The following is an 18,967-nucleotide window of genomic DNA, read 5'->3' as shown; positions in this document are numbered from 1 at the left end:
TCTATGAGGGGGAGCTCTGCTTCAGCATATGGCTTTGCTAGCTGGTCCACAGAATAGCTATCAAGCTAGTCTAACACACACCAAGAGTGATGTGGTCCCTTTGGCAGGCTTCGGGGCCCACCTGTCCCCCCACATGCTCTCAGTCGCAGCTTGTTCCCTGGGTTTGTGGCGGCACATAGCAGCTTGGTGCTCTCCCTGTGTACCCGGGTTTGCTTCTTCAACGGGAAAGAGTAATTTCAATATTTTTGCTAAATGAGGAATATTTTGGGATGCAATGATAATTAAGTGTTGAGAATGTAGTGATGCACTTGACATCAAAGGGAAAATAAAGAACTTTTAATTCAACTCCAAGTCTAATAATGTTAGAACTTAACAGCTTAGAAATGCCAAGCACCCAGTGTATAACCAAGCTGCAAAGACTGTGATTATCAACCGGGGAAATTGGGAGGTATTATTTCAGCCACCTCTGTATGCACACGTCTACAAGCACACAGAAAACATGCCTAATTATAGGGGCCTGACTCTGGGCTGTAAGCTCAGAATGAAGCAAGGGTCTAACACTGCTAAGCATTTACATGTGACGAAAGCAATTACTATGAGATTCCATAGATCAGAACCTGAGTCATTAGATTCAAACAGAAAACAAAAAAAAATTTTTCCCTAATCTTGAAAGCTCAATGGTTGGACATTAAAGTCCCAGTAAAATAAGCACATGGGATAAATAACACCATCACAGATAAGACCCTCAAATAGCACCATGTGATTACCTGTGTCTCGCCCAATCATCCTGATAATGACAAATGTTCCCTCTGTCTCCATTTCATGAAAAGGGTCTGAGTACTGTTCTCTGAGCCATCCCCTGACACCAGGCAAATAATGGAGTTCCTCTACAGTAATCTTCTCAGCACTTCTACTAATATTAAACCTGGGATCCAGGGGAATAAAACCCATTGAAAACAGTGCCTAGAATCTTAGGACATTTCTAAGGAATACAGATGGCCCATAAACAGGAAGAGGACCTTGATTCATTTCTGAAGGACAGACAATTTATGGACAGACAACTGTTTGTTAATTTTCCTTGCTAAGTGCTGGAGAAGAATTATGGGACTCAGCATAGTGCCTGATTTTAAAGCCCACCAAAGGGACAGAGCCCCTCACAAATAAAAAGACAAGAGACTAACAGGACTTAGTGTCAAGGAAAGAGAGAGGAGGGAAATTAAGGGGTATATGTCTCAGATCAATCAGAGTTCTCTGATCAGATAAGGCAGGTGGGTGGAGGTAGTGTTGAGGACTGGTCATTTCCAGGCCAAGGGGACCAATAAATGAAAGTATGTATCTGGGGGGATTCTGGAACAGGAAGTCTATGATGGGTTTAATGGAGAAGAAACAGGATGGAAGTTGGACAAGTAGGTTTGGCTGAGCTTTGAGAGGCCATGCCAGTTAAGGAACATTAATTTGCACTCTTTAATAAGTCAATGATACAAGAAGATAGCAGCTGAAGCTGTAATTGTGTTCATTCTGCTTGTTTTAAAATCTAAGCTAAAATTGAAATTATTAACTCTATATTCATATTTTCTACCTACTCAGTGTTAGTTTTTATTGTTTATTTATTGCTTTTCTGAAAATTTATTAGTCTGCTACATTTTTAAAAAAGTGGTCCATTTAATCACCATTGGCCTATATATGTTGTCTCATAATCTGTGACACTAATTGTCTATTAGGAGTTAATTACTTTTACTGCTAAAATGTGAGAACATGGAAAAGCCAGAATCCATACATTGTTAGCATAATAGAAAGTGATACAGCGGGGGTCGGGCAGAAGCGCAGCGGGTTAAGTGCACATGGCGCAAAGCACAAGAACCAGAGCAAGGATCCCGGTTCGAGCCCCCGGCTCCCCACCTGCAGGGGAGTCGCTTCACAGGCGGTGAAGCAGGTCTGCAGGTGTCTATCTTCCTCTCCCCCTCTCTGTCTTCCCCTCCTCTCTCCATTTCTCTGACCTATCCAACAACAACGACATCAACAACAACAATAATAACTACAACAATAAAACAACAAGGGAAACAAAAGGGAATAAATAAATGAAAAAAATTTTAAAAGAAAATGATACAGCAAGGGTTAGGGAGATGCCATAATGGTTCTGCAAAAGACTTTAATGCCTCGAGTTCTGAGGACCTTGGTTCAATGCCTAGCACTACTATAAACTAGAGGTGAAGCACTAAATGCTTAATAGCCCTCAGTGTTTAGATTTAGACCTAAAAAGCTTGGCAATGTAGGATGGCCTAAAGAAAGCAACACAAATTCTTTTTTTTTAATATTTTATTTTATTTATTTATTCCCTTTTGTTGCCCTTGTTTTATTGTTGTAGTTATTATTGTTGTTGTCTTTGTTGGATAGGACAGAGAGAAACGGAGAGAGGAGGGGAAGACAGAGAGGGGGAGAGAAAGATAGACACCTGAAGACCTGCTTCACCGCCTGTGAAGCGACTCCCCTGCAGGTGGGGAGCCGGGGTTCGAACCGGGATCCTTATGCCCGTCCTTGTGCTTTGCGCCACCTGCGCTTAACCTGCTGCGCTACAGCCCGACTCCCGGCAGCACAAATTCTATATTCAAATACTATGAGTCAGGCCTAGATACCCTTCTCTCCTACCCCTTACTTCAATTCCTTCAACTACTCAACTAGCTATACAAAAGACAAAAGATTAACTTTTTCATCTTTTAATTTCTTCTGACAGGGCATCAGCATTTTCATCACCATTTGACAATCTTTAGAAGAAACACTACACAATTGGCCAAGAGATATACTGGCAAGAATGTTTATCAACTACAGGATAATTATTGTACCTATGACAATCTTTCATAGAATCATCAAACAAATAAATGCAAAAAAACCAAAAACAAAACCAACAAACAAAAAAACTTGAGATTAATTTAGACCTCATTAAAATCCTAGGTCTATTTCCTCCCTAATTTAAGACTAGATCCCATAAACCTAATACTGGATTATATCCAACAAATGACACTCAACACTTTAACAAATGAGAGCAAGTCTAAATTCATCAGACAAAGAAGGGACTACACAAGCTGGAAAAGAGCAAGAGACTGGCTCATTTAATGATGGCCAATAGCAGGCCACTTCATCACCTGGGAACCTACTCAGGAAATCCTTGGACAGATACTATGGGCCCAGACCTTTAACAGATATATTTTTCTACTATAACTGGTCACTTCCAATAAGATTATTACCCTTTTATGAGATTAAACCCTTTTATGAGCATCTCCAAGACCTTAGCCTCATTATAAAGTAGCACTAGTAAGGACTGCCTCACTCTCCAAAGGGAGGCTAAGTCATCCTACCCTGCAACTTGAGGAAGACTGGTCATGAAATGTGTGTAGCCTAGAATGTTCTGAGCTGTGACCATGAATTGTGAGTTCAGTCTGGCAGGACTACAGGCTCCTGTGCTAAATATGAATAGATATGGGCCCTGGGTCAGATCAATGTGGTAAACAGATAATTGTATTACATATTTTCTTCATGTTTGGGAGCTACTCTATACCCATATCTGGCTTTCTAGTTCTATCTTCAACTCTGACATCATCTTCCTAGACAACATTTCTAGTCCACCACCATGTTAGCTATCAAGCCCAAGCAAAGATTATTAAAGTTATGGGCCTCTAGGAACATACCTAAAATAGACTTCCTAGTTTTGCTCCACCCTTAGGTCCCTATTCTCATTTGCTCTATTCCTACTTTTTGGCTCCTCCTTATTAGTCATTTTCTCTGCTTTATATCTTACCGCCTTTTAGTCACTAAGTTACAGATACTACCATGACACCAACCTGACATCCCTGGGAAGATGATCTCACCAATGTGCCCTAGGACCTCACCTCTCTAGAGGCCTACACCTCTATGGAAAGATAGAAAGAGGCTGGGGGTATGGATTATCCTGCCAACAACCATATCAGGCAGAGAAGCAATTACAGAATTCCCACTTCCTGTATCCCAAAAAGAATTTTGGCCCATACTCCCAGATGGGTAAGTAATAGGCAAAGATGATCAGAGGGCTTTGAACCTCAATTTCACCAGGACCCAAAGTGTTTGTTACGAGGAATCTTGTTATAATACCATCACTGAGAGGGAAGTGAATCTGAAAAATAAAAAAAAATAATAAGAGAAAGTCAGGCATTGTTTTCTTTCTGAGGGAGATGAGGTAAAAAGGAAGGGCACTTGGAAGTAATAATAGGTGTGTAGGTATGACTTAGGAAGTGAAGGGAGGACTGTACAAAGCAAAAAATATCTGTCTACACACACACACACACACACACACACACACACACGTATGTATATATATATAGAGAGAGATAGGTAGACAATTATAGATATAAAGTCAACCCATATCTGTGATCTTGGGAGAATGATTGCAGCTTCCACTGTAGGGGAATGGGGACACAGAACTCTGGCAGTGGGAATGGTGTGGAATTACAATCTTTTTATCTTATAAATTTTGTAGATCAATATTAAATCACTAATAAAAACATAAAGGAATTCTAAAAAATACAAATTATTATAAAACTGAACATGCATTAACTCTATGACCCAGAAAGTACATTCTTGGAGATTTTTCTCAGAGAAAGGAAAGTTTACATATACATGAAAATTCATGCATAAATATTGTTAGTTGCCTTATCTCTCGTAGTTTAAATAGAAAAATAGCCCAAATGTTCCTCAAGGGGTCCATAGTTAAACTGTGCTACATCAAGATATGGAACACTATTCAGCACTGAAATTAAATGAACCTATGAAAGATACAATAAGTGGATGGGTTTCAAGGACATTCTACTGAGTGGGGAAAAAAAAAGTTAATTTGCAAGCTACCATAATGTATGATTAAACTCACATGACAATCTTAAAATGATGAAATTAGAGAGAGGAAGCATAGATTAGTGGTCACCTGGGTTGAGGGAAATGAGTAGTGGACAGTGGATGTGACTGATTATAAAGGGGTAGCAGGAGAGTCCTGGGTGACAGAACAGTTCTGTATCTTGATTGCAAAGGTGACTACATAAATCTACCACAAAATTGCATAAATCTCCATAAAACTATATAGATAAACACACACTTGTGTGTATACACATACATACACACACACACACACACGGTCAGTCTCAGTCAGGTCATAGTAGAGGAGAGGAGATAACTGGAATTTTTCAGCCTAAGGATGACTAGTCAGAAATTGCAACCAGAACAAGAATCTTTTTCTCCCTAAAGCAGTATCAGTGCACTTCAACATTGCAACCTCAACCCATAGTTGTCCGTTTTTACAACACTAGTGCTGGTCAACCATCTTTCTTAGTATGCTAGTGTCACCTAACATGGAGAATTCTCACTCCAGCAGCTAGAACATGTGGAACACAAGAAGGAAAGCTCACGAGGGTGGGGGCTTGCTAACTGCAGCATCAGAATAGTGTTTGGTACACAGCAGGTGCTCAGTACTTGCTTATCTTCAGTTAACAAATTCAAAAAGGAGTGCCAGGCAATGGCATACCTCATAAAGTGCACACATTATCATGCTCGAGAATTCATATTCAAGCCCTCAGCCCCCATCTGCAGGAGGTGGAGAGGGGAAACTTCAATAGCCAAGGATCAATGCTATGGACATGTCTCTTTATCTCTTTCACCTGCATTTCTATTTCTCTGTCTCTATAAGAAGGAAAAGGAAAAAAGTAAAGAAGAACTATTCAGTCTTCATAAGATTTATGATGAAAGACAAAGAGAGAGAACTAGAGCATCTCTCCGGCACATGGGGGCTGGAATCAAACTCTGGACCTCAACCTTGCAAGTCCAACACTTTACTGATGCACCATCTCCAGGACCTCAGAACTGTTTAGTCGTTTTCTGCTTCCAACAGATTTGTCTGTCCACAGTTCCCAATAAGATGACGGCTTTAACCACCCATTCTAAAGTGGTTATTTCCTAAATTTGTGCCATGTAGGATATAAAAGGATCCATATCCTTGCTGTACAAGTCAACCTTTTAAGTTCAAGTGAAAAAGACTGGGAAATGTGCAAAGGGCAAAAGCAATGAGCAAAATGACCAATGTCCATGGCCTCATGAGAACAATGTTCACCATGTCAGCTTCACTGGTCTGTAGGCCTCACACAGAGCATCACTCTGTGGAGCTAGCAGATGCTCTGAGCTCTGCCCTGGGTCTCTGACACTGGTGGTTATGCTTTCTTGGAGGCCTGTAGTGCTATTTTCTGAAGGGAGATGGATGCCTGTGTCCCTGAGCATTCCTTCAATTTTGCAGTTAATCTCTGTACACAAGACAAGGCACTAAACAGCCAGGAGAGGCAATGATGTGGAAGCCATCTACAGCTTACAGGGCTGATTCTAAAAGTGGCAGAGGCATACGGAACTCCATCCCAGGCAGACAGGGAATTTAGGTACATCAGGGGAGCTCTGCCCTTCACCAAACATGCAGCCTCAGGTGGCCTCTATGACCTCATGTTAACAACCAGGGTTCAAAACAGAAAATCAAACAACATATAGAAAGCATGCACATACAGCACCAGGCAGATGAAGAGCTCCCACTAACAGTCAGCTCTCATCATTACTACTAGTAGTATTAAATTCCATAACAAATTACACAAGGTTATGATGAGTAATGGTTCTGCAATGGACAGGTCTGGTGCTATTGGAATACGAGGAAGAAACATTTTAATCCTTACTCCAGAGTGGGAGTCAGGTGTGGATCTGAAAAGATCTCACAAAGAAGGCAAAGCTGAAACAGGCAAGAAAGATGAGCAGAGATAAGGGAAATGCCTGGGGTGGGGGCTCAAAGGATTATAGGAGCAGATAGATGGCAGCCAGGGCAGGGCATTGCTAGGAAATAATAGGGGCAGAGGATCTAGAGGTGCTGGTCAGATGTGGGGTACTAGGGTGTAGCGCTCAGTACATCACTAGGGCTCCTGCAGGATCCCATGAACAGTCAGCCCCTCCAGAACACATCTGAGTGACTCAATGGGGGTGCTGATCAGCTCAGAAGGCTGTCTCTTCTGGGCCTTTGCAACTGTAGATTAGGTTCTGCAGAGAAGGAAGTTGGTGCTACAGCTGCCAGAACCAAGTCCTGCTCACCCTTCCAAGGCACAGGTTTGAACTAAAAGGATCTATTTCCATGTGAATATTTTTCTAAGTAGACAACTTAAACTTACAATACCATTCCATGTTAGAGAGTACTACAAATTCATCTCTTCTTAGGATTTTCTTTTTTTGTTTGTTTATTTTCCCTTTTGTTGCCCTTGTTGTTTTTTATTGTTGTTATTATTGTTGCTGTTATTGATGTCGTGTTGTTAAATAGGACAGAGAGAAATGGAAAGAGGAGGGGAAGACAGAGAAGGGAAGAGAAAGATAGACACCTGCAGACCTGCTTCACTGCCTGTGAAGCAACTCCTCTGCAGGTGGGAGCTGGGAGCTCGAACTGGGATCCTTATGCCGGTCCTTGCGCTTCACAACACATGCAATTAACCCGCTGCGCTACCACCCGACTCCCTTAGGATTTTTGTACTGAGATTTCCTTTTCTCTAGTAAGCTTTATTATAAGAACAGTCCATGTAATATGTATAGTATATCACATGTATGTGGAGCCACATATTATTTGTGCTGTTAATGCCACGAGTAGTCAGTTTTGGAGAGAATCCAAAGTTATACTTGGATTTTTGACTGCACAAAGCTGAGTGCCCTAACCCCCGAGTTCTTATTCCCAGGTACTAAACATCTGGCATGTATGATTTGAATGCCCCCCATGATCCTCTGCAGGGGTTACTAGTGCCCTTGCTCACAAATGGGTCACTCACGGATGATGTTGACATGTGAAGTGACTTGCCTGAGGTCCCAGGTAGCATTCAAGAGAAATTGGATCCAAACCCAGGTATATCACCTACAAATTCTGTATTTCACTGTGCTAAGAATTCCTCCTCTGACATGATCAGGTGATCATCCCCACTTCACTAGCCCTCAGGACAAGGGGACCAGATAGCCGGTCTTGGTACCTTTATTTTGTATGTCCCAGGTCATGTATGCATGTGCAGGTCTGTGTGTACAGATAAAACCCTAAACCCAAATTAGGATGCTATTCTAGGACAACCCTGGGCAGTCTTTCTCTAGTTATGCCACTGAATTCCAGTACCTCAGATGGATCATCTAAGCACAAGTCTAGAAATTGTAACCTCTGCTCTCTGCCCACCCCACCTTCCATCACTAACTACATGGAGATCAGCACTTCTACTCCTACCCACAACCCCCAGTCTGGAATAAAGAAAGAGCACTGCACAGAACTGCTTCTGCAAGGCATGAATGAAAAGTGCCATAGAAGAAAGATGTTTGGAAAATGATGGCATGCTTTCATGTAGGAGGGTTCTCCATCCTGCCCGTGTGTATGTGTGTGTGTGTGTGTGTGTGTGTGTGTGTGTACACACACAGTTCCTGGCCTGCCTTGCCCCTGCCTGGATGTGCATCCAGCACAACTCCTCCCCAAACCCTCCTCCCTGTGTTCCTGCAGGAGCCCCAGAAGCAGAGGGGAGAGGTAGTGTTAGAGCCCTGCTCCAACTATCCCTGGATAGCTCTGCCCTGCCCTGCAGCCCCAGCTCTGGCAGCCCTGCTTGGTTTCCATGGAGACAGGAAGCTCTGCTTCTCTTCAAGCCTAGGCTAATGGTTTTCATCAAGTCCCACTTCCTCAGAGACAAGACAAAATGCTACATTGCTTCTTTCCACACTTCCTCTTTCAATCCACAGAGCTTGACCAGGTTCTGAAATTCACAGCCTGGACTGGGGGTAGGGGCAGGTTCTCCGTGATTTGCACACTTGCACTCTTGGTCCCAGGAGGCCTAGAGCACCCAAGTTGTCTGGCCTCCCACCCTGGCACCCACAGCCTTCTGGCACCCACCCCCTCCTGGCACTGGGGCTCCTCCTCCCACTGTTTTATCTCTGCTGCAATAAAAAAGAGAGAGAGAGAGAGAGAAAAGGAAAGAAAGAAAGAAGGAAAAAAGAAAGAAAGAAAGAAAGAGAGAGAGAGAGAGAGAGAAAGAAAGGAAGGAAGGAAGGAAGGAAGGAAGGAAGGAAGGAAGGAAGGAAGGAAGGAAGGAAGAAAGAAAGAAGGAAGCTTGGAGACTTAGCAGGCAAATTGCTCAAGGGCAACTGGGAACCTGCCCCTGACTTTCCAGAGCAACTCCCAACTGTTTGAATCTTCAGTGCATGGAGAAAGCCAGCACCCCACCCCACCCCACCCCCAGCTCCCATACAAAGAATCAGCTCAGCTGACACCATGCCATCCTCTCCCCCTGTGCGCACTGAACACTGGAACCTGATGATGAAACCAGGGCAGACACACACCAGTGGCAGCCTGGAAGGCTTCTCTTGTTGACACTCCTTGAAATGTCAGGATATATTCACACCAGCTGTTTCCAGCTGCTGCCATCACTTCCCAGGCTCCTCTAGGGTGTTAATGCCATTCCAGTTGTTCCCCCCCTCCTTCCTGAGCCCTGCAGGGGTGGGGGTGGCCTCCAGGTTGGTGCCAGCTTGTCATCATAGGCAGGGGAAGATCAATGTCAGCACAGGTGACCCCGGGACCCTGGAGCCAGAGCTGCACAGACTTGTTTTTAGTACACAGTGTGCCCGCCGACTGCTGCAGTTGCACATTTATGATGCAAACCACCTGGAAGGTGAGCTAACTGACTGCAGACGTGGAAAGTGTAGACACGAGTGAGCGCCTGAGCTGCTGAGAAGATGATACTCAAGCGCTGGCAAACCCCCTAGGGATCTCAAGAAAGCCTGAAGATTAGTTTGGGGGAACAAGATTTCCTAAAATTTTATATTTATTTATTTATTTGGCCTCCATGGCTATCGCTGGGGCTCACTGCCTGCACTGTAAATCCATTGCTCCTGTGGCTTTTGTTTTGTTTCGTTTTTATTTTTGATAGGACAGAGAGAAATTGAGAGAGGAGGGGAAGAAAGAGGGAGAGAGAAGGACAGACACCTGCAGACCTGCTTCATGGCTTGTGAAACAAACCTCCTGCAGGTGGAGAACCAGGGAATCGAACTAGGACCCTTGCGCAGGTCTTTACATTTCATACTATATGTGATTAACCCAGTGTGCCTGATCCTCAGGGAACAAGAATTTTTTATTGCATGATAGATCTCCAGTGCAACACTGTTTTTCATTTATTTTTTTAATTATTATTTAAGAAAGGAGACATTAACAAAACCATAGAATAAGAGGGGTATAGTTCCGCACAATTCCCATAACATGATCTCCATATCCCACCCCCCCCCCCCCGATAGCTTTCCCATTCTCTATCTCTCTGGGAGTATGGATCCAGGGTCGTCGTGGGTTGCAGAGGGTGGAAGGTCTGGCTTCTGTAATTGCTTCCCCGCTGAACATGGGCGTTGACTGGTCGATCCATACTCCCAGTCTGTCTCTCTCTTTCCCGGGAATACCCCCCAACACTTCATCTGTTTTTCAGTTCTAACCACCTCAAGTCACCACAGACCCTTGTCACCCACTGCTGGACTGCACTGCACGGCCATGTCCTGCTTGATCCCACCATTGGGTGGGTCTCTCACACTGAAATGGGATGAGTGAGTGGTTTTGGACACTCTGTTCAGCCTACATTCTGTGAGCAGTATTTCCACTTCGAAATTTCATTTCCATTGTTTTCAACATGATGCAAATTGAGTTTTAAAGGCAAATAGCTTTAGAAAGACATGGTAGAAAGACTGCCATCATTTGTAGTGAGCCAATAAATAAAGCAAGCAAGTAGAAAGACCTAAAAAGACACCATAAAGTACCTAATGAAATAGTTTCTACTTAGACATAGATATTCTCCTCACCTACTTCCTATTACACTTCCCTCAGTTACTCCAAAGCTAACCTTATCAAAGCAAGGACTACAAAAGCTGAATAAGGGCAAGAGACTGGCATACTTTAATAATGATGACTCTTCAGTCACTATCAGCCCACCTGGGGCCCTAGTCGGGGAGTCCTGGGATTCCCACATGATGAGCCTAGATCTTGAATAGATCCCTCTTTCCATAGTCACTGGTCATCTCCATTAGGAACAACATAATGGGCCTCTTTGGGGGCCCCCATAGGACTTTGCCCTCACTGTGGATCAACAATGGTAGAGAATGTTCCATCCTCCAAAGGGGGGGTTGGATTACATACTCAATCTACCACCTGAGGAAGATGGATCCTGAAATAGGTGCAACTTGCAGTGTTTCTATCCATGATCATAGAGTGCCAGTTTGGACCTACAGGGATACAGAGGTTACATAGGCTCCTATACTGAATATGGGCCCCAGTTTAAATCTATGGGGTTTATAGTCAACAATATTTACACACTTTTCCCATATTTGGGAGCTACTCTCTTCCCTGATCCAGCTTTCTAGCCCTCTTTACAGCCATTTCATCATCTCCCCAGACAATAACTTGGGTTCACCTTCACATCAGATGTCAGGCTCAGGCAAAAACTAAATTAAGTCATGGGCCCTTTAGAATATACCTAAAATAGACCTACTAGCTATTTCCAAAACAGAGACCCCAAATCTTCATCTGCAATATTCCAGCGTTTAGATTCATGATTCATCAACAATTAGTATGGCTTTATATGTTAACTCTTTTCTCAGTCACCAGGTCCCAAATGCTACCATGATGCCAGCTGGACTTCCCTGAGTAAACAATCCCACCAATGTGTCTTGGAGCCCCACGTTCCCAGAACTCTACCCCACTAGGGAAAGAGAGAGACAAGCTGGGAGTATGGATCCACCTGCCAATGCCCATATTCAGCAGGGAAGCAATTATAGAAGCCAGACCTTCCACCTTCTGCAATCCATAATGACCCTGGGTCCATGCTACCAGTGGGTTAAAGAATAGGAAAGCTATCAGGAGAGGGGATGGGATATGGAGTTCTGGTGGTAGGAACTGTAACCTTCTTATCCTATGGTACTGTCAGTGTTTCCATTTTATAAATAAAAATTTAATAAAAAATAGTTCATATCACCAGAAGGGGATAAATGTTAGGGGAAGATGACCAGAGGGCTTTGAATTCCAATTCCATCAGGACTCAGAGAAGGACATTCAGAAGTAGCAATAGGTATAGGAATGACTTAGAAAGGAAGAGGAGGCAGGACCATAGGGAAAGAAATGGGAAAATATATAAAAATATAGTCATGGAAATAATAGTCAACCCATATCTGTGACTTTGGAAGAACTGCTGCAGTTTCCTATGGAGGGGATGGAGACATAGAACTGTGGTGGTGTGAACAGTGTGGAATTATACTCCTGTCATCTCATAATTTAGGAAATCAGTATTAAGTGACTAATAATATATATACATATATCTGTAGATAGATAGATACAAAAAGATAAAGATAAATAGCTATACAGTCAGCCCTTCTTGGTGACCTTGGAGAACTTCAGCAGTTTCCAATGGAGGGAATGAGAACAGAACTCCAGTGGTGGGAGCTGTATGATATTATACCCCAATTATCTTACAATTTTGTAAATCAATATTAAATCACTAATAAAAAATAAATTAGGGGAGTAGGGCAGTAGCACAGCAGGTTAAGTGCACGTGGGACAAAGCGCAAGGACTTGCGTAAGGATCCCAGTTCGAGTCCCCTGCTCCCACCTGCAGGGGAGTCGCTTCACAGTCAGTGAAGCAGGTCTGCAGGTGTTTATCTTTCTCTCCCTCTCTGCCTTCCCCATCTCTCTCCATTTCTCTCTGTCCTATCCAACAATGACAACATCAATAACAACAACAATGAAAAACAACAAGGGCAACAAAAGGGAAAATAAATAAATATACATTAAAAATTAATAATAATAAAAATTAAAGAATTAAAAAAAAGAAAGATTGCCATCAGTCCACCCCCCACCTTTAATTTCTCTCTCCAGAGGCAACCACTGGGACCTCTTTCCACCTGTTTCTTCAAGGATTCTTGACCAGTTCTCTGGACATCATGCTTACACAACTGCTGCTTCTTAACTTCTCCATTCCAGATACTGTTTAAAGACTTCTTTACTGTGGAACCTAGTGTTTTGTTTGCTGCTACATTCAAGACTGGGAATTTATTATTTTTATTGGTTTGGGCTGCTTTTTAAAGTGTTCATCGGTGATTTAAGAGTGATTTACAAGAATTATAAGACAATTGGATATAATTCCACACCACTCCCACCACCAAAATTCTGTGCCCCCATCTTCCTTCAGTGGTAAATGCCATACTTCTCTCAAGGGCATAGATATGGGTTGACTATACGTAATTTTTTTGAGGGGGAGCCTGATTTTTCATTCAGATAGAATAGAAACACACACGCACACGCACACACGCACACACGCACACACGCACAAACACACACACACACACACACACACACACACACACACACACTGGAGCATCCCCTGTACACAGCACCTCTCATGTGGGGCCAGAGTTTAAACCTGGGTCCCTAGCATGGCAAGGCAGACTCCCTACCTACAAAGCTATTGCTTCAAGCTGTACCCCAGTGTTTTACCCTCTGATATGATCTCCCTTCCCCGTCCTCTCAAGTCAACAACAGCACCCTAAGAGGCTCTCTCAAGATCCCGCCTTAGCTGCAGGTGCTTAGGTCATCCCTTCAGTTTAACACTTTTATATCCGTTCTTTTTCCTTGTTCTTTATTAGTGACTTAATAATGGTTTACATAACTATAAACTGCAGGGCTCTAGTTCCACACTGCACCCCCCACCTCCATAACCAATGTAGTTCTCACAAAGTCTTAGTAGCAGACTTTTTAAAAAAAAAAACTTAAAAAAAATTTTTAATAATTATTTATTTTCCCTTTTGTTGCCCTTTTTTATTATTGTTGTAGTTATCATTGTTAGGTAAGATAGAGAGAAATGGAGAGATGAGGGGAAGACAGGACAGAGAGGGGGAAAGAAAGATAGACGCCTGCAGACCTGCTTCACTGCCTGTGAAGTGACTCCCCTGCAGGTGGGGAGCCGGGGGCTTGAACTGGGATCCTTACGCCAGTCCTTGCACTTCAAGCCATGTGTGCTTAACCGGCTGCGCTACTGCCTGACTCCCAGTAGCAGACTTTAAAACAAAACAAAACAAAACAAAACACAAATTCACGTGTTTCAATTCTTTGTATTTTGTGGAATCAATCACCTAGGTCAGGTATGTGCACAAATACAATCATGTATATATTCACATGTGCTTGTGTATATCCCAGTTGCCTCACTGCTTCTGACCACTTTGCTGTTCAATGTGGCGTGTGAACAGTGGTTCATCTGTCTACTTGCCCACTTACGACCTGCAGGTTGGCTCCAGCTCCTGCCACCATGAAACAACTCTGGAAAACAGAACATGCTTGCACAGGTTTCAACAACATTCTAATCTGGCAATGTCAAAATTATTATCTTTTCATTGTGAGGATGTATCTGGAATTTTCCTCCTCCCCATTTCTCTATTCTTGCTAGGGATTTCTTATTACTTGAAGGCAATAAGGCCCATCCACTGATTTTGTTACGGCTCTTTTTGTCACTTATAGAGGCCAGGATCCTAATTTTTCCTTTAGAAAGAGGGTGAAAGACAGAGGAAGGAGAGAGAATGGAGGAGACAGAATAGCAGTGCTCCACCACTAGTGCAGCTTCCCCCTTGCAAAGGTTCTGGGACTTGAACCCAGGTCCTTGCTCTTGGTAACCTATGCTCTACTAGGTGAATAACCTATTAGGCCCGTGTTTTACTTCCTAATTTTTTCACTATATGACAACTATTCAATGACTTTTAATTTATTTATTTTGCTGGTTCAGTGCCAGCACTACAAATCTACCACTTCTAGTGGCCATTTTTTTCTTACTTTACTTTTTTCCTATTCATGTATGGTAGGACAGATAGATATCGAGAGGGATAAGGGAGATAGGGTGATAGAAAGACTCCTGTAGATCTGATTAACCACTTTTGAAACATCCCTCCTACAGGAGGGAAAGTGAGGGCTTGAACCGGAGTCCTTGCACACAGTCATTTATATGCTTAACCTGGTGCACCACCAACCCAACCTCCTACACTAACATGTTTTTATGCCAAGAGCCATTCTCTGCTTGATAGAAGATAAGCCTTTGAAACAATGTAAGCCCTCGAGATAAGTTTCTATTTCCCCACAGGTAGGCCATTTACCAGAAAACAAGTGACACACCACATAGTTATAGTTAACAGACATAGTTTCGGCTATGTATGTTGCAAGGGACATTCCACCTTGATAATTGCTCCCCCTCCTCCTTCTCCTCTTGCAACCCCCCTTCCCCAAAGCCTTATAATGCCTGTGAACACAATAAAATTTTGCAGCTTGATCAGAATCCTGTCTTGCTGTCATTCTTTGTGTCTCCTGTCTCTTTCATTCCAGGTCCCAGGGTTCCTAGCCCCTGTTCTCGCCCCGCTGGCCGGGGCATTTTTACAACTTAGTTTTGCCTAAGATTTTACATCAAATATACTTTACACAAAATTTTAAGAGATCTTCCTAAATACTAAATTGTTTTTTGTTGAACTAAATGCCCTTTGAAAAAACAGTCAACTGGGGGTCAGACGGTAGTGCAGTGGGTTAAGCGCATGTGGTGCAAAGCGTAGGAATCCTGGTTCGAGCCCCTGTAGGGGGGTCGCCTCACAAGCAGTGAAACAGGTGTGCAGGTGTCTATCTTTCTCTCTCCCTCTCTGTCTTCCCCTCTTTTCTCCATTTCTCTCTGTCCTACCCAACAACAACATAAATGGCAACAATCACAATAATGACAACAACAAGGGCAACAAAATGGGAAAAAATTGCCTCCAGAAACAGTGGATTTATAATGCAGGCACTGAGTGCCAGCAATAACCCTAGAGGCAAAAACAAAACAAAACAAAACAGTAAACTATCTTGTGAGTGAAATGATAGAAACCCACCTCTGCTCACCAAAACATACAGCATGTTTTTTAAATGTATCTTCTGCTTCCTGCATTTTCCCATTCCTTCAAGGTCTTTTGTGCTTGAAATTTTTGTTCAAGTAATGATAGGCTCACCATGTAACCATACCCTCGAGTTATAAGGCACAACAGGCTTACTAGAAACTCTGGATGCGTGGTTAGCATTCTGCAGCAGTGAATTTGGTGGGCTGAATGGTGTCCTTGTAAAACACATGTCCAAATCTAGCTGAACGCTTTGGGGTAAAGAAAAATCTGGCAGTTCTATCGCTTATCTGAGATGTCCCCAGTTCTGGGAAATTATGGAGCAGTGGTTGCAAAGGTCTAAAGTGTCAGTGTAATAAGAAATTCCATAGCATAGCTCAAAAGTAACTAAAGAAGAGAACTGAGGTCACATGGAGGGCAGGGAGTTACATTTATTTTACGTTAAGGTAAAACAGGCTGATTCTTATCAGACCTGCACCTGGAGCCCCGCTTCCCCAGAGCTCTGTCCCACTAGGGAAAGAGAGAGACAGGCTGGGAATATGGTTCAACCTGTCAACACCCATGTTCATCAGGGAAGCAATTACAGAAGCCAGGCCTTCTACCTTCTGCACCCCATAATGATCCTGGGTCCATACTCCCAGAGGGATAAAGAATAAAGCTATCAGAGAAGGGGATGAGAAATCGGAGTTCTGGTGGTGGGAATTGTGTGGAGTTGTACCCCTCTTATCCTATGGTCTTGTCAGTGTTTCCATTTTATAAATAAAAATTATTATAATAAAAAAACACATGTCCATATGCTTATACCTGGAGACTGTGAGTACTGCTTTATTTGGGAAAATGGTTTTTGCAGATGTAATTAAGTAAAAAATCTTGAGATGAAGCAATCATCCTGAACTATCCTACATTTAATACAAGTGTGCTTATGAGAGAGACAAAACATTAAAGAAGTAGGCAGTGGGACCATAGACACCAGAAAAACACACCAGCAGCTCAGGAATGCCTGGAGCTTCTAGACATTGAAGGGGGGTGGAAGCCAAACCCTGGAGCCACTAGCTCACATCTGGTCCTGCCACCTGGGGACCTCTAGCCTCCAACATCTAGTCCACAGTAGGACAGATAGAAATTGAGAGAGGAGAGTCGGTTGCTAGCACAGGGGGTGAGCACACATGGCGCAAAGGGCAAGGACTGGCACAAGGATCCCGGTTCGAGCCCCCGGCTCCCCACCTACAGGGGAATCGCTTCACAGGCGGTGAAGCAGGTCTGCAGGTGTCTATCTTTCTCTCCCCCTCTCTGTCTTCCCCCTCCTCTCTCGATTTCTTTCTGTTCTATCCAATAACAATGACATCAATTACAACAACAATACTAACTACAACAATAAAACAACAAAGGCAACAAAAGGGAATAATTAAATAAATACAAAAAAATTGAAAAAAAGAAATTGACAAGCATAGGGAGATATAATGAGAGAGAGTACCAATCAAAAGAAACAGAATGAGTCTCACTGGAGCTGATGGGCGAAACTTGCTTCTCTTTTCACTCCCAATATCAGCAGACATCAATCACTTCTCTTAGGATGTAGAGCTCTCTCACAAGGGACAGCTTAAAAACCCTTCCAGATGGCTGCATTTTTGTGAATTCAGAGGTAGGATGGGTGGGACCAGGCCTACCAGTTTGTGCCCTTCACTGAGCCTCTTCTCATCTCAACATATGAGAAGCAGGGACACTGGAAGTTTCCATGCCAAGCTTCTCTGCTTCAGGCTTAGACAGAGAACACATCTTTCACTTTTGGCCAGAGTAAGGCAAAAGCTGTCAGTGCAGTCTGGCTAAAAGGACATCTAAGTGTTGCTTACAAGAACTTTTCACCATGCCCCTTGTTTTCAGTGCAAACCGCACTCCAGCTCTTAGACATGTCAGAGATTCCAGGACTCTGAAGGTTCTGAAACACACTTGTTTTGCTTCTGTACAATTCCCCACTGCAGATAGTTAAACTGCAGACTTTACCACTAGGTCAGATGCCATTTAATCTTTGTTTCCAAAATATGTTGACAATTCTCATCTATTATTTCCTCTCTTGTTCTCTGTCTTTGTGATTTTTTAAATGTATTGTATTTTGGACAAAAGAACAAGTATAACAGTTTACATAACGGACTTTCATGGTTGAAACACCAGAGGTCCCAGGTTAAATCCTTAGTACCACCATAAACCAGATGAGCAATGCTCTGGTATAAGTATCTCTCTCTCTCTCTCTCTCTCTCTCTCTCTCTCACACACACACACACACACACACACACATACATAATAGTTTCATGTGTGACAGAGAGAGAAAGTACAACTCTAGAACATCGATCAATAAATATCTGGGGATTGAACCAGAAGCTTCTACCAGCTGAGCTGTGTTCTACCAGCTGAGCTGTTTTCCTGGCTGCATTGTGACCTTTCTTGACATTTCCTGTGTTGTTAGAATAGTAAGAGATGACCAATGTGGTTCAAATAGACACAAATAAATTGTAGCCCCAACCATATAAGGTGTCATTTGAAGAGCTTATGCAACTCAGAGAGGATTTAAAAAAAAAAACTAAGTATTTTATTTATTAGACAGAGATAGAGAGAAATCAAGAGAGCTGGGGAAGATAGAGGAAGAAATAAAAAGAGAGACACCTATAGTATTGTTTCACTGCCTGTAAAGCTTCCCCCTGCAGGTGGGGACCAGGGTCTTGAACCCTGGTCCATACACATTATAATATGTGTACTCTACTGGGTCGAACAGAAAATTAAGTTCAGTTTTGCTTACAGAAATGTAAGACCCTCTAAATCCTACCCCTGATTCAGTCTTCTATTTTATATCCTGTCCTTCCCAAAGAGAAATTTCCACACTGGTTACATCACACATCATGACAAGTTCTCAACTCTCCAGGATGAGTCCTATTTCTTCATCTTGGTTTCTGAAATGTTCACTTCCATATACTTTCTTTCTTTCTATCACCTAGTGGATATCCCAAGA

At 42.8% G+C, this 18,967-nt stretch overlaps 1 protein-coding gene across 12 annotated transcripts in view; it reads right to left on the bottom strand.

Moving 5' to 3' along the window:
- The window catches only part of CACNA1E (calcium voltage-gated channel subunit alpha1 E), a 558,522-nt gene that overhangs the window by 132,438 nt on the left and 407,117 nt on the right, over nucleotides 1-18,967 (bottom strand). The gene's annotated exons all lie outside the window — the stretch shown is intronic.

This window comes from Erinaceus europaeus, chromosome 9 (genome assembly GCF_950295315.1).
Source record: "Erinaceus europaeus chromosome 9, mEriEur2.1, whole genome shotgun sequence".
In the NCBI taxonomy this organism is placed as follows: domain Eukaryota; kingdom Metazoa; phylum Chordata; class Mammalia; order Eulipotyphla; family Erinaceidae; genus Erinaceus; species Erinaceus europaeus.
Note: the sequence above shows the minus strand (reverse complement) of the source record. Positions and strands in the feature narration are given on the sequence as shown.